This window comes from Myxine glutinosa, chromosome 5 (genome assembly GCF_964187855.1).
Source record: "Myxine glutinosa chromosome 5, kmMyxGlut1.1, whole genome shotgun sequence".
Classification (NCBI taxonomy): Eukaryota; Metazoa; Chordata; class Myxini; order Myxiniformes; family Myxinidae; genus Myxine; species Myxine glutinosa.
The window spans coordinates 51,452,789-51,469,584 of record NC_136265.1 but is presented as its reverse complement, the minus strand read 5'-3'; the positions used below and the strand labels follow the sequence as shown (position 1 = coordinate 51,469,584).

The 16,796-nt window shown below is 43.2% G+C and overlaps 1 protein-coding gene across 3 annotated transcripts in view; it reads right to left on the bottom strand.

The window, feature by feature from the left end:
- The window catches only part of LOC137427540 (uncharacterized), a 74,882-nt gene that overhangs the window by 39,166 nt on the left and 18,920 nt on the right, over nucleotides 1–16,796 (bottom strand). The window lies entirely within an intron of this gene.

Genomic DNA, 16,796 nt, shown 5'->3' with positions numbered 1-16,796 from the left:
CTGTTCCCGGGGACAGAAACAATGAGTTTAATTTCATTTTATATAAAAATGCATCTTTGTTGGATCTACCTTTGTAAGTGCGCTGTTGTCCGATTGTGACGTCACATTCGTGTATATATTGACTCGTCTCGCAGGAGTCCCGTGTCTCCCTTCACTTCCTTTGTAATCAGTCCTTCCGCTGTGGAACACAAATTGAAACATGAATCGGAGCATGAACCTGCGGTTTAGGGTGACCAGGTCCGAGGAAAAAAAATACGGGACACTCAGGCAATTACCCTTTAGAACCTATTAGAATTACCCTTTATAACCCATTAGAATTACCCTTTGGAACCCATTATAATTACCCTTTAGAACCCATCACAATTACCCTTTAGATCCCATTAGAATTACCCTTTAGAACCCATTATAATTACCCTTTAGATCCCATTAGAATTACCCTTTCGAACCCATTAGAATTACCCTTTCGATCCCATTAGAATTACCCTTTAGAACCCATTAGAATTACCCCTAGATCCCTTTAGAACCCATCACAATTACCCTTTAGAACCCATTAGGCGTACCCTTTAGAACCCAACAGAATTACCCTTTGGAACCCATTAGAATTACCCTTTAGAACCCACTAGAATTACCCTTTAGAACCCATCACAATTACCGTTTAGATCCCATTATAATTACCCTTTAGAACCCATTAGAATTACCATTTAGAACCCATTAGAATGACCCTTTAGAACCCATTAGAATTACCCTTTAGAGCCCATCACAATTACCGTTTAGATCCCATTAGAATTACCCTTTAGAACCCATTAGAATTACACTTTAGAACCCATTGAATTAACCGTTATAACCCATTAGAATTACCCTTTAGAACCCATTAGAATGACCCTTTAGAACCCATTAGAATTACCCTTTAGATCCCATTATAATTACCCTTTAGATCCCATTAGAATTACCCTTTAGATCCCATTAGAATTACCCTTTAGATCCCATCACAATTACCCTTTAGATCCCTTTAGAATTACCCCTTAGATCCCTTTAGAACCCATCACAATTACCCTTTAGAACCCATTATAATTACCCTTTAGATCCCATTATAATTACCCTTTAGAACCCATTAGAATTACCATTTAGAACCCATCACAATTACCCTTTAGAACCCATTATAATTACCCTTTAGAACCCATGAGAATTACCCTTTAGACCCCATTAGAATTACCCTTTAGACCCCCATTAGAATTACCATATAGATCCCTTTAGAACCCATCACAATTACCCTTGAGAACCCATCACAATTACCCTTTAGAACCCATTAGAATTACCCTTTACAACCCATTAGAAGTCCTGGAGGTTCAGGGTGGACGGTGGGGACATTATAAAAGTGTGGGAATTATCCCGTCATCCATCGGGTTCTTTGCTGTTTGATCAAATATATAAGCAGCACCATATTTACATGTCAAGGCAAAACGTTTTCGGTAATTCAATCTTTACTCTTTGAAATAACAATGTTCTGCTCAACTAATAATCTGAAATCAACGTGTTTCCAAATAGATATTTGCACTAAAAGTTGGAAAATTGCTGGAAGTTCATCTTATAAAGTCTCATGAGAAAATGAGTATCGGAAAATGTTTGCGTGAAAAAGTAAATAATTACCAAACATTCTTGAGAATGATTTATTATCCAGGTTACCTTTTCTGTTACTGAAGAGTCTTTTACTGTGAAGGTTTTGATCCCTCGGCTTGTTACGATAACCATTAATTTAGACTTGTGCGTGCTTCCTGCAGCATGCTGCTTCACATGCGGTAACCATCAATTTAGACTTGTGCGTGATTCCTGCAGCATGCTGCTTGACATGTGGTAACCATTAGTTTAGACTTGTGTGTGCTTCCTGCAGCATGCTGCTTGACATGCGGTAACCATCAATTTAGACTTGTGCGTGCTTCCTGCAGCATTCTGCTTGACATGCGGTAACCATCAATTTAGACTTGTGCGTGCTTCCTGCTGCATGCTGCTTGACATGCGGTAACCATCAATTTAGACTTGTGCATGCTTCCTGCAGCATGCTGCTTGAGATGCGGTAACCATCAATTTAGACTGGTGCGTGCTTCCTGCAGCATGCTGCTAGATATGCGGCAAGCATCAATTTAGACTTGTGCGTGCTTCCTGCAACATGCTGTTTGATATGCGGTAACCATCAATTTAGACTGGTGCGTGCTTCCTGCAGCATGCTGCTAAATATGCAGTAATCATCAATTTGGACTTGTGCGTGCTTCCTGCAGCATGCTGCTAGATGTGCGGAAACCATCAATTTAGACTTGTGTGTGCTTCCTGCAGCATGCTGTTTGATATGTGGTAACCATCAATTTAGACTTGTGCATGCTTCCTGCAGCATGCATGCTGCTAGATATGCGGTAACCATCAATTTAGACTTGTGCGTTCAACCATCAGTTTAGCCTTGTGCATGCTTCCTTCAGCATGCTGTTTGATATGCGGTAACCATCAATTTAGACTTGTGCGTGCTTCTTGCAGCATGCTGATTGATATGCGGTAACCATCAATTTAGACTTGTGCGTGCTTCTTGCAGCATGCTGATTGATATGCGGTAACCATAAATCTAGACTGGTGCGTGCTTCCTGCAGCATGCTGATTGATATACGGTAACCATCAATTTAGACTTGTGCCCGCTTCTTGCAGCATGCTGATTGATATGCGGTAACCATCAATTTAGACTTGTGCGTGCTTCTTGCAGCATGCTGATTGATATGCGGTAACCATCAATTTAGACTTGTGTGTGCTTCCTGCAGCATGCTGTTTGATATGCGGTAACCATCAATTTAGACTTGTGCATGCTTCCTGCAGCATGCTGCTTGACATCGGATAAGCCGCCATGGGAAATGGAAAAACTCCGCAAGCATACTGTAACTGTACAGTAAGCTCCATGATAATTTTCTGTATGCTTCATCAACCAGTCATAACTGGTGGAAAGCAGCCATTCGTCAGAAAAGACACACGTCCTTTTTGTGGTTGCCTTCCTCTTTTTCAGTGAACTTTGGCCCTTCAAAGTTTCATCACTCCCAGTCCCATGTGATGAGTCCCACGACGCCATGACAGTTTTGTTTCCGGCTGCTGCTTGGCCTTATTGACGGCATATTGTTGCCATCATGGAAGAGTACACGCCAGTGCTGCATGCTGCCTTTCCGTCCCCTTTTCAAATATTGTTCGGAGGATGGAAAATACGGTACAAATGGCATCCCGGTGTTACGTGCTCCTCCCCAAACCCCAGTCACGGTGTACCTCCGAGCCCCGAGAGGAGTCATGGCAGAAAGATGTGTTATTCTGTGTGTCAAAGATCAATGGTGAAACCACACCAATTGTTACCAACAAACAAGTATTGTATTAAGATCACACAAGAATAACAGCACAATAACAATATTAATCAATTGTACAACCAATATATCATTCCTATGATGGTACCATCAGTTTCGTACAATATAACTCACTGTGCTCCAAGTGAGCGAAAATAACATTCCCAATGTCTCTGTCCCAGCTTCAAACCAAAGTCGATCCATGCTCCAGTGATCGTCAGAATGATGTTGTATCGAGACCAGAATCCCGCTCGGTTGACAGTCACACTGCCAAAGATAGGCAAAAGTGTCCTCAAGAGGCGGCTGGGAAATCACACCTTCGGGTATGGATGTTCAACAGCTCCCAATCGGTGAACCGCAAATTCCCACTCAAAATCCACATTACACACACACACCAGGTTAACGTCTGGATGCGGTGAAATGGTTGAAGCGAGGTGAAAAACCTGGAGCGATGCGAAAATCCAGAGCAAGGCAAAATGGCCAACGGTCTGTTCTCGAGACATAACGGCACTCCAGTGATTCTCTTCGGAATCAACCACAAAACCTGTCACGCAGGTTTATCTGTCACAGCGATAACAACTCTGTCGCAGGAATCCCTTTCCCAGGAAACCCCAAAGTTCGCTAGTGACCCCCATTCGCCAGCGTTTGCTCAAAACCTCAACGCAGCTCGGCTCCTTCTGCGACCTCACTTGCTCCGCATCTTCTTTCTCTTCTTCCTCCTCTTCTTCGTCCGGTTCCCGATCCGGTTTCCGGTTTCTTTTTAAAACATTAATTTTTTTTACCTTTTGAAAATAGTTATCTCCAATTCACTTAAACGATAACAATAATAGTACATGCAACCAAAAATGTTTGCAGTGGATGAGAACCACAACAACGGAAGTGACAAATCCGTAACACTGGGAAGGTTTGAAACGGGACGCGGTGATTTTGAGGTAAAAAACAGGACGATCCCATAAAATACGGGACACCTGGTCAGTCTGGTTTTGCAGTACCTTGGCTCTGTATTTGGTAAATTCTCTGGAATCTCGTCCAGAGCACACAGAGGAGTATAAGGCAGTTGTTTTTGTCTGTCTGCCTGTCAAGTAGTCAAGCAAAATTGTAAATCATTCCAAACAAGAAGCCTACTGTTTTTAGGGACATCATAAAGGACACAAACAACACGCACTGATAACTAATCTAACGTGTTAAATCAGGTGGTGTAAAAGACGCTGCATCAACGGTGGTGAACTTCCAAAAAAAATGTTTGTTTGTTTTTATGTTGCCTTTAGAACTTTTATTTCAATTAAATTGTACACTTGAACAATATAGAACACAAATAGAGTTGTTGGTACAACACTTCCATAAACCTCTAGTTTAGCCGTACTTGGACAAAATATTAGCGATTTTACACCATCTCCACCAATCAAATTTTCCGCTCGCGCTCTCAGCATTGGGGCATGTTGAGATTCAGGCAAAATTGCAGCTCCTCAGAAATATAGACTGTGCTCAAACATAAAGCAAGTGTTGAAAAGACCCTTCACATGTACTTTTTCTCAAGACTGCCCAGAATACGGTGTTCCATGAACTCTCTCGTTCATTCATGTTTATGATTCATTTCCTTCTGGTCTTTAGCTGAGTGTCTGACTATCAGTGATTTCCTTAATTCTGTCTTTGGGTGGATATTTGTGGACTTTATATTACCGTGGTGATCTTTGCGATACTGTATCAACTTCAGAAGATACTCTCACGTCAAAGAGCCCGTTAAGACAAAACGCTCAGCGCCGGGACCTATCGTCCTGGGAGATGGCCTAAACGGTTTTAATGCACTGCGTTCAATGAATTCTACAACTTTACAGTTCCCCAAGGATCATTCGATTGGGCCGAAATCGACGGCAAACGCACATGGAAAACAGATGCCTCAAACGCATTTTCTTACCTTTAAAAGGATTTATTTTGTAAGGTAAACAGGGAAGAGGATAAACAAGATGCTATAAACAAAACAGAATGAACCAAGCAAATCAAATAGCACACAAATAGGTAAATGGGAATATTCAAATTTGTTTACAATGATTGGAAACAAAGCAATTCCTGTCCCACTCAAGGCGCCACAGATCACACTTGTACAACAAGGCAATAATGGAGCTGAGACTTCCCTTTTCTCTGATATGCAGAGTGGACACAACTTTGGAAACCAGGTGCGGGATGAGGGCCAGTGACGAGTAGTTCCAAAGATGCTGAAAGCGAAAACGCGCACGATGAAGATCAATAACGAGGAAGGCCAGCAACGCTCAGCCTCCACCTGACCTTGTTGAAGGATGCATTGCTCTTACCCCATGTAGAAGGATGAAGACAAAGCCACAATCAGTCTCCTCTAAAATTCCTCAGTGAACAGCTTGCTCTCATGTGCATGAGGCTTCCTGTCTATAAATTACATATGCTGCCTCATCAGTGTTGTGTGTAACAAATGACTCTGCCAGGTTCTTGTTACATGACAATCTAACCTATACGAAACACACGGACCATACTACTCTTACCACAGTCTCGCTATGCATTTCCACTTTTGACCTTTTCAGTTGGTCCACAAAACATTTTCCTTTTCTGTATTTCTGCAATACCTCCAGCATAGAATAAACTTTGTAAATGAGGATGGCCTTATTACCTCCGCTACTGAAGGTGGTGGTTATGTTTTCACCCCTGTCCATCTGTTTGCTTGTTTGTCTGTCTGTGAACAAGATATCTCAAAAGGTTGTTGACGGATTCAGACGAAATTTGGCGGAGAGGTAGCGTAAGTGACAAGGAAGAATTGATGAGATTTTGGTGAAGAGCCGGATCCGGCTAGTATAATTTTTTAAGTGTCTCTTCACCATTGGGAGATAGGGCCAAAACCGACATCCAGCAGGATATCTCAAAAAGTTGTGGACGGATTCGGACGAAGCTTGGTGGAGAGGTTGCGTAAGTGACAACGAAGAATTGATTCAATTTTGGTGAAGATTCGGATCCGGATCAGATAATGTTTAAAGTGATTTTTCATCGTTGATAGGGCGAAAACCTATACAGTCTCTTGAAAAAGTAAGTACACCCCATGTAAAGTTTTGACTTTTTCAACATATTTCAACATACAGCTATTTATTATTTTTTTTTTTTGTATACTGAATCGAGGCTCGTGAAAGAGCTGACATTTACTTCATAAACAAATCAACCAGACAAACAAAATATATAAAAAGAGGGAGCGGAAGACAAGATGGGGAGAGAAGGGGAAGCACACAAACACTTGAGAGCACACAACATTTGAGAGCAGGGAGATGTGTGGGAGGGAGAGGGCTTGGGGGGAGGAGGCGTGGGAAAGGGGGGGGGGGGGGAGAAGTAGAAAACACAAGGACACCAAGGACTTCCAGGACAGAAGTTGGTATTTCAAAAAAGTGGAATTGGGGTGAAATTAGCGGGGGTAGAAAAGATGAAGGTTTTGGATGGGGGAAGATAAGAGATGGTGGTGAACAGCTGTTTCAAAGACCTGGAGGGTGGAGTGGGATTGACGAGAGTGAGGGAGTTTGTTCCAGAGGTGGGAGAAAAGAGGAATGAAGGAGTGAAGGTGAGCAGAGAGTCTTGATTTTGGCAGTTTAACCATAAGAGGGTTGCAGGCAGATCTTGTGCGACCTGTAGGAATATTTGTGGGACAGAGCCCAGAGAGAGATGGGGGGACAAGGCCAGAGAGGAGTCGGTAGAAGACGGAAAGACCACCAACCTGCCTGCGGTGAGTGAGTGAGAGGCCCTTGGAGTTAGCTTCATCGCGGGAGATTCCAATGATTCTGAAGGCTTTGGTTTCAACAGCGTGAAGACAAGCTAGGTGTGAGGCAGGAGCACCAGCCCAGAGGGGAGAGCAGTATTCCATTGAGCTGCGGATGAAAGCCTTGTATGTGGTGAGGAGCTCAGGTGTGCCAAGGAAGGACTTCGCACAACGGAGGATGCCCAGTCGGCGACTGGCTTTGGAGGCCAGATTTGAAATGTGGTTTTCCCAGGAAAGATCATGGCAGATAGTGAGACCCAAAAGCTTGAGTGACAGAACTTATTGGAGAGGATTATTCAGAAAGTGGATGGGAGGGTTGTCCAGTCGGTCTTTTCGGAGAGACATCGTAAGAGTGTGAGATTTGTCAGGATTGAAAGACGTGTTCCACTTGTTTGCCCAGTCTGTGATTTTGTCCAGGTCTGCAGAGAGTGAGGAGGCTGCAGACTGCCGATCTGAGGGATGAAGAATGGAGCGACAGAGAGTAGAGTCATCAGCAAAGAGATAGAGAGGATTTTCAAGAGAGTCAGAGAGATCATTGATGAAGACCAGAAAAAGCACAGGGCTCAGAACACTGCCTTGGGGAACTCCAGCCTGAACAGGAAGAGGAGATGAGAGAAACATTCAGGGCCACACGTTGACTACGACTAGAGAGGAAGTCCGCCAGCCATGCGTGGAGATTTCCATGGATACCAAAAGAGAGTTTGGTGAGCAGAGCGGGGTGCCAGACCGTATCGAAGGCACGTGATATGTCAAGGGAGACAGCTCTAATTTCCTGTTTGGCATTGAGGACCTCCATCCATTGTTGAGAAAGCAGAAGCAGCATGTCCAGAGTAGAGTGACCAGGTCTGAAACCAAATTGATGATCAGAGATCAAGCCATTGGAGAAGAGGAAAGATTTCATATCTGAAGCAATGATGGATTCCATGACTTTGCTGATAATTGGGAGAAGGCTGATTGGTCTGTAGTTGCTGGGATCTGTTTTTGCACCTTTTTTGTGCAAAGCGGTGATGTTGGCAGATTTCCAAGCAGATGGCAGATGACCTTGAGCAAAAGAGAGGGTGAAGAGAACAGAGAGAGGGAGTGAAAGAGCGGAAGAACAGGATTTTAGGACCCGTGGGCTGATGCCATCAGTTCCAGTTGCAGAATCAGAGTCGAGGGTTGACAGAAACTTTTCCACCTTGTCAGGAGGAAAGGACACAGAGTCCAGGAGCAGCTGGGTACGACTGGGTACAGAGAGGGATGGGTTTGGGACACAAGATTTAGAGGCAAACACAGAGTTGAGGCATTCAGCTTTTTCACGTGCGGAGTCAGCCGTGTGGCCGTTTGAGGTGAGGGAGGGGATGGAGGGGGAACAAACACCAGAAACAGATTTGACCAGACGCCACCAGGATTTGGAAGAGGGAGACAGATAAGAGAGTTCTGTCCTGAGAACGGAGAGATATTGTTTCCTGGCTCTCCTGAGGGTGGACGCACACTTGTTTGGGGCTTTGTGAAAGGAAATGAGATTTCCTTCCATTGGATTTGCTTTCCAGGAGACGAAAGCAAGTTGTTTCTGGGCAATAGCCTCACTACAAGATTCCGTGTACCTTGGACGGGAGGAAGGGTATGACAACTGAAGACGAGATGGGATAAATCTGTGCATGAGAGAGAGCAATTTACTTTGGAAGAATTCCCAGGAAAGAATTTGATCTTCATTTCAACAATATTGATAGATAAAGGTGATATAATATAACAAATATCATGAAACATTTACATTTTGTAGTCCACTGTATTATTCAAATAAACATAAATGCAAATTTCGCATGTGGAAAAAGTAAGTACACCCCAAGAAATGTTTTTTAAAATCTTTTTATGTGGACATATCAATATTTGATCTTCATTTAAACAGTATCTATAGATAAAGGTGATCTAATTGAACAAAAAATAATGAAAAATTGACTTTGCAATAATTTATTCAAACAAAAAAATTAACAAAGATGCCATTTCCTTCTGTGGAAAAAGTAAGTACACCCTTGGCTCTATCTAATAGGTGGTATTGCCCCCTTTGGCAGAAACAACCTCAAGTCGGCGTTTCTTATAACTGTCTACCAGTCTCTGACATCGACTGAGAGAAATTTTTTCCCACTCTTTCATGCAGAATTCTTTCAGCTGTGCGATGCTTGAGGGGTTTCTTGCATGCACAGCTCGTTTCAAATCCCCCCACAACATCTCAATGGGATTTAGATCCGGGCTTTGACATGGCCATTCCAGAACCCTCCATTTCTTTCTTTTCAGCCATTCCATGGTGGATTTACTGGTATGTTTAGGGTCATTGTCATGTTGCAAGGTCAACCTTCGGTTGAGCTTCAACTTGCCGACAGATGACCTCACATTATCCTCAAGCACCCTCTGGTACAATGAAGAATTCATGGTGGATTCTATGATGGTGAGCTACCCAGGCCCTGATGCAGCAAAGCTGCCCCAAACCATAATATTTCCACCACCATGCTTTACAATTGGTATCAGGTTCTTGTGGTCAAATGCTGTCTTTGGTTTTCGCCAAACATGTCTTCTGGTACTGTGGCCAAATAGCTCTACCTTTGACCCATCTGTCCAGAGCACATTGTTCCAGAAGTGCTGGTCTTTGCCTAGGTGTTCATTGGCAAACTTTAGTCTTGCCCTGATGTTCTTTCTGGACAGCAAAGGTTTCCTCCTCGCACACCTCCCATGTAGATCAAATTTGTGCAGCCTCTTTCTAATGGTAGACTCGTGCACTTTGCCATCAACAGTGGCAAGAGCTACCTGTAGGTCCCATGATGACATTCTGGGTTTCTTAGAGACTTCTTTCAGGATCTTGCGGTCTGCTGTCGGGCTGAACTTGCTGGGGCGGCCTGGCCTGAACAAGTTGGCAGTTGTTTGGAATCTTCTCCACTTGTAGATGATCTTCCGGACAGTCGAATGATTGATTCCAAATTGTTTGGAGATCTTTTTAAATCCCTTCCCAGACTTGTAGGCACCTATAACCTTCTTTCTGAAGGCCTCAGCGAGCTCTTTTGATCTAGGCATGGTGACGCCGCACACTTCAACAACAAAGAGCAAACCAAACGAAATGTCTGAGGTTTAAATAAGACAGGTTCCTTCAAGATCCTCTCTAACGATGTTCTAATTTTAGGTATTTGAAGTAGTGATAAATGTAGGGGTGTACTTACTTTTTGCACACGTGAAATTTGCATTTATGTTTATTTAAATTATAAAATGGACTAAAAAATGTAAATGTTTCATGATATTTGTTGTATTATATCACCTTTATCTATCAATATTGTTGAAATGAAGATCAAATAGCTGTATGTTGAAATATGTTGAAAAGGTCAAAACTTTACATGGGGTGTACTTACTTTTTCACGTGACTGTATATAGCACGATATCTCAAAAAGTTATGGACGGATTTGGACGAAACTTGGTGGACAAGTTGTGTGTATCACAAGGAAGAATCGATTCTATTTTGGTGAAGATCCGGATCCGGCTCGTAGAATTCTTTACATGATTCTTCACCATTGAGTGACATGGCCAAAAACGATACATAGCAGGATATATCAAAAAGTTATGGATGGATTTGGACGAAACTTGGTGGACCGGTTGGGTGTGTGACAAGGACTAATCATTTCGATTTTGGTGAAGATCTGAATATGGATTCGGATACGATAATTATTTACTTTTTAAGTGATTCTTTACCATTGAGAGATCGGGTGAAACGCGATAAATAACATGATATTTTAAAAAGTTACGGACGAGTTATGACGAAACTCGGTGGTTGAGTTGGTTAGGTGAAAAGAACAGGCCGATTTGATTTTGGTTCAGGTCCGAATCCAGATCCGGCCTATCAGTGGGATACAAAACATAAATTGTTCAGCCTGGCGGAGGTATGCGCTCTACCAAGTGCCGTTCTAGTTTTGTTCGGAATAGGTCACTTCGTTTTTTAACTCCTTTTCATGTGTACCTCAGTTTGTCCTGGTTTTGCAGACAGGTGTTATCTCTCAGGCTTTTTGCTTGGCATGGTGCAATGTCTGACAGTGAGTTTGACATTTTCTTCTTTCCCGGCGAAGCTGGGGTTTGTATTCTTCTCGGGACATATTCTAGCTGCTCACATATGTGTGAACACACATGCATACCGCTCACACTTGGAGAGGTGTGTGTCCTTTTTTCAATTGTTTTTGTGGTTGCCAGTCACCAATGAGCATCGTTTGCTTACAGCCAGCCATGCGTCTTTACCCCAAGGTGCCCTGAGGACCAGGCTGTTCCTAATGGGCCACCGATGGTATTCTGTGAAGTTGTACAAGTTACATCTCCATTTTGCAGGTTTCACAAGGTTGAACAGTATCCTCCCACGACTCAAGTATACACGTCCATTGTAGGATTGGAGCACAGTTCAACGACCACGTTGTGAAGTTTTCCTGTTCCTATATCTTTGTTCCAAGGGTTCTTTTCACAATTGCCACTGAACCCCAGACAGCCTCCAAATGTAGTTTGTTTATCGTAATATTCCTCCATAAGGTTTTCAAAATCTCAGTGAGGTTCTTTTTTATTATTCGTTTTCAATGATCGCTTTTTGTTCATGCTTCCAGGATTTTTTATGAGACCAGGATATTGAAGTTTCTTTTCAGATATGCTCGTGGATTACTCTGCATACATTGTTATGCCTTTGTGAGTACACCTGTTCTGACAAGGTTTTCTACACCTTCCTGAGAGAAGGTGATGCTGCTTTCTGTTTCTCCCATGCCAAACCTACACTTGTCAGATGAAGTCAATCCTGCCATCTTCTTGAAGCCATTGATATAGTGTGTAGTGTCTATGATCTTGAGCATTTATTATGATTCGTTATCCATTTGTATTTGTAAAATTGGATTTGATAGTCTGATGAACTTTCCACGTTCTCGACCAACCCCACACTCGCCAGTCTGTGCACTTGGTTGAGCTCCATCAGCAGGTGGAGGTACATTCTCATGATGCAATGTTTTTTGCATAAGATTTTTATGGATAGTGAGGAGTTTCCTTGTTTTGGTATCGAGCTCGTTGATGTCTGGGTATGACCAGTTTACTATTCCACAACTGTATTGGAACACTTGTACTGCGAGTTGGTTTATCTTACTATAATTCACCAAATGTCCGTCTGTCTGTCTGTCCGTCCATTCGTTCCCAGGTACCGCAAAAACGGCTGAACCGATCGCAACGATATTTTGGGTGGGTAATCTTGGAACCCCCTGGAGTAAAATAGGCTATATTGTTTTTCCAATTTTTCCAAACACGATGGAATAATATTTACCGATATGAACAGTGATGTGGCTTTTATTGAAATTATACAAATACTGTTTAGATTTTGATGAGAATTACGAACCTGCCACGAATGCAGAAGTGGACAGATTACGGCAATGGTTACGGCAATGTGGGATTGATAATATCCAAATATAACCGTCATTCAATCATAATGTTAAATCGTTTTGTTAAAGTATCAATTGATGATTGGAATTGAGTGAATACAATTACGATTTTGAATTCGTAATTTTATTCACCCAACCGTACGGAACTTCACATCAGGATTTAAATATTTGTTTATGTCACGAATGTTGTTAAAAGTTTATTTTTTATATTAATGTTATTTCATTTGTGATTGGAGATATGCTGTTTGGAATGAAAAAGGAGATATAGAGTTCAAGTGAATGACGAAATGCCGTGACGGTTTCTACTTTCTAAGCGTGAAATTCGCGGATCGCCATATGCAGATTCGCCACGGACTGGGTATGGAACAAACGTACCCATTTGTTTGTGAACGGATACGTTTTTCATTGACATCCTTCACGAACTTGCTGTCCATGTCTGACGTGCGACTGAAGGTGATACAGGAATGTGGCATTTATTGGTTTCATGCTTTAGCATTCGCCGTTTGTGCATTGTCTGTTTGCTTCTGGCCCCCCACCCGTGCGTAGCACAGGTACCTCACTAGTAGCTTTAATTTTGTTTCTAGGAGAGAGTTTTTAAGACGGTGATGGTGTGGGAGAGGTATGAAAAGTTGACTCTCCTTCCGAGTGCTGTGTTTTCAGGATCTGCCTTGATCTATAAAGGTATTCCTTGGCAAATGTTTTTCACATCTGTTTGTGATATATTTGGTGGCCCTCCTCTACTCCGAGGTATTTGTGTGATGTTTTATTTTCTAGGTCCTGTATTATTGCCCTCAGGTTGATATTTATGGTGTCTGTTTTGTTGGTTTACCTGCTATGAATGTGATCTCTGTCAAATTCCATCCCAATGTCCTCAGAGTATCGTTTCATCAGGTTGAGCTCCATCAGGCCGCCACCTCCTCTTCGTCTCGGCAGGTTCTCAGGATGCACTGGTTTTTGTAGAACATTTTATGGATAGTGAGAAGTTTCCCAGTTTTGATATAACGTGTTGATTTCTGATTCCGGCCAGTATACTATTCCACAACTATATTGAAATAAACGTACTGCAAATTGGTTTACGGCTTCGATTTTGTTTCTCGGGGAGAGGTATGTTTTCAAGATCAGCTTCCTTCCACGTTAACATTCTTTGACAATTGTTTTGCACATTTGTTTGTGACATATTTGGTGGTCCTCTTCTTCTACAATGCACCTTTGTGATGATTCTTCTTATAGCTCCGGTATTATTGTCCTTAGGTTGATATTTATCTCATCCAATTTTGTTGGTTTACTTCTTACGAATGTGCACTTGCCTTATCTAGACCAAATTCCATTTGAATGTCGTCAGTGCCATTTTATTAATTTAAATTGTCCTGGCAATGTTTCAACGTTCAGTGCAAAGTTTTTAATCATCCATATACAGTATGTGTCACCTTTCCTGATCATTTGGACATTATTCTGTTTGACGTTCGGGTGTATCCATATCCTTGCTCATTAATAAAGTTTCTCAGTGGGTCCAGAGCCACCAAACAAAACAAGAATCAGGATCTCGGAGATCTCGCGAGATCTCGGAGACGGTGGGAGGGATTTTCGAAGCTCCACACGGTCTCCACGTTTTTCGAAGTTAAGTCTGTTCACAATTGTATTTTGTCGAAACTGTATTTATCTTTCGGTGTGTGAAGTTATCTATCTATAATTCCAGCAATCTCTGTGTGTGTGTGTGTGTGTGTGTCTGTGTGTGTGTTTGTTTGTTTGTCTGTGACCGCTGTTTCTCGACAACCACGGGTCCGATATACTTTAAACTTGCCAGGTATATTGCTGGGGACCCGAGGATGTGCCTTTTCAAGGTTTCATATTAATTGGACAAGTACTTACCGAGCTATGGCGATTTCTTTACCAAACACTGCAAGCCGTTCGCTTTGGACCAAACCATTGCATGTAAATAGAGGGGGGGGTTCTGTGGTCGTTGCGAATGGACCAAACCATTCATGTAAATAGAGGGGGGGGGGGGTTCTGTGGTCGTTACTGCCACGTGGTTTCAAAGTTTTTTTTTGTTGTTGTTGTTTGCACGCATGTTTTTTTGCACCCACGTACGGGCACGCCCTAGGATGTTTACACACACACACCCCTACACAAATTTTTTTTTTTTTTTTTTTTTGGCAAGGAACGGGCACCCACGTACGGGCACGTCCTAGCTTATATATAGTACGGGCATGCCCTAGTTGTGTGCAACTTTGGTTGTTTCTCGGTGTTTATCTTTCATAAATTGATCGTGTTTGCCGTGTCATGTCTTGAGGCCTTGTACAGTGTGCACTGTACAACCTTGAGGCTTTGTTTTTCTCTCAGCGGTCCGTCGTTTGTGATCCAATAACTTTCGTTCTCTGTATTCCCAGGCTTTTCACCCATAGCCTACTTCCTTGTGTAAATCTCAACTCAAAAAAAAAAAAAAAAAAAAAAAAAAAAAATTTCCTTCTCTGTTCTCATTCGTTTATTCATTCTTATTCGTTCGTTCGTTCTTCGACCACGTGTTTCTCCCCCATTTCCCCAGATAGTTTTCACTCATTAACCTTCAATGTTTACACTTTCCCCTCAAGTTATGTATTCCGTCATATTTTATAACACCTTTTTCTTCTTCTTCTTTAAAAGGCTGCTTTCGACTTGCTCACCAAATCAATTCATCCCAAAAAAAATATCCATCTCCTATAGTGCCTTTTTTCTACATTCCCTAAACTCTCCTGCACTCCATCCTCCATCCAGCGTCCTTAAACGTATTTTTAACTCGAAGGTCACAAGAAACTCATTTTGCAATAAATGTTCGTTTCCCATAAATCGTACACTTTCAAAAATCCAATCTCACCCCTCCCCTCCAAATCTTCCCCATAACCCCTCCCCTCCAAATCTTCCCCATCACCCCTCCCCTCCAAATCTTCCCCATCACCCATCCCTTTCAAATCTCCCCCCTTGCCCCCTCCCTCCTAAACTACCCCCTCACCCCTCCCCGCCAAGACGCCCCCTCGCCCCTCCCCTCCTAGACTCCTGCCTCACCCCTCCCCTCCAAATCTCCCCCATATCCCATCCCTTTCAAATCCCTCCCCTTGTCCCTTCCCTCCCAAACTCCCCCCTCACCCCTCCCCTTCAAATCTCCCCACCCTCATTGCTTCTCAATTTCCCCCCTCTCACTCCCCCTCCTCAAAGCGTCCTCCCCGCTTCTTCCCCCTTCAAACTCTCACCTCCATCTCCCCCAACCTTCTGCCTCGCTCTTCCCCCTCCTCAAATAACACCTCATTGTGGCTCACCCAATCACCATCAAACCTTTTGTCCGCCCCATCCTTCCCTTTCTCAGAGCTATTCTGAAATCTCTGACACACCTTCAACAGCTCTCCCTATCTCTTCCACCTCTTCCACATCTTACCCTACCCCTCCTCCCCCCTGTTCTGTATCTGATGCTCCCCCTTCCTCTTCATTAACGGTATGGACCTCAAACATCCGGGGCCTTCGTTCAAACTTAACTGATCTCTCCATACAGGTTGCTTCTGTCAAACCAGACGTGATCTGCTTAACAGAAACTTTCCTCCTTTATGATGTCTCTGATTCCATAGTATCTCTCCCGGGCTACTCCCTCCTCCGGTATGATAGACCTGAGCCTCGTCCTGGAGGCGGGGTTGCTATCTTTATCAAAAACTCTCTTCCTCACTCGCCCTGCACTGCACTCTCTCCACCTCACCCCCAGGAATACCTCTGGCTACGGCTTCCCCTTCGCTCCCACCTCTTGTTCATATGTGTGTTGTACCGTCCACCAAACAGTGATGACTCCATCTACATCTCGCTGTCTGATGATATGGACCAACTTCTATCTACTCATCCCAACTCTCTCTTCCTCATATGTGGTGATTTCAACTGTCATCATGCCAGTTGGCTGGGTGTGGGTACCTCTCTCACCAGCCATGGCTCCTCAGCAAAGGACTTCTGCGACTCACTGGGACTGACACAATCTGTCAATTTCCCGACCCGGATCTCAGTCAACGGAACATCTTCTCTTCTGGACTTGGTTATGACTAACTTCCCTGAAAATGTCTGCTGCTCTTCTTCTGCTCCGATCGGATCATCTGATCATGTCCTTGTTAAAGTGGACATCTCTCTGACCATCCTCAGGGAGCCTGCTCAGCGTCGACGAGTCTGGCATTTCACTCAGGCCAACTGGCACGGTCTTCAAGCAGCCATCAATCATCTGGACTGGTCTCCCATCTCTACCACCTCTGACATCAA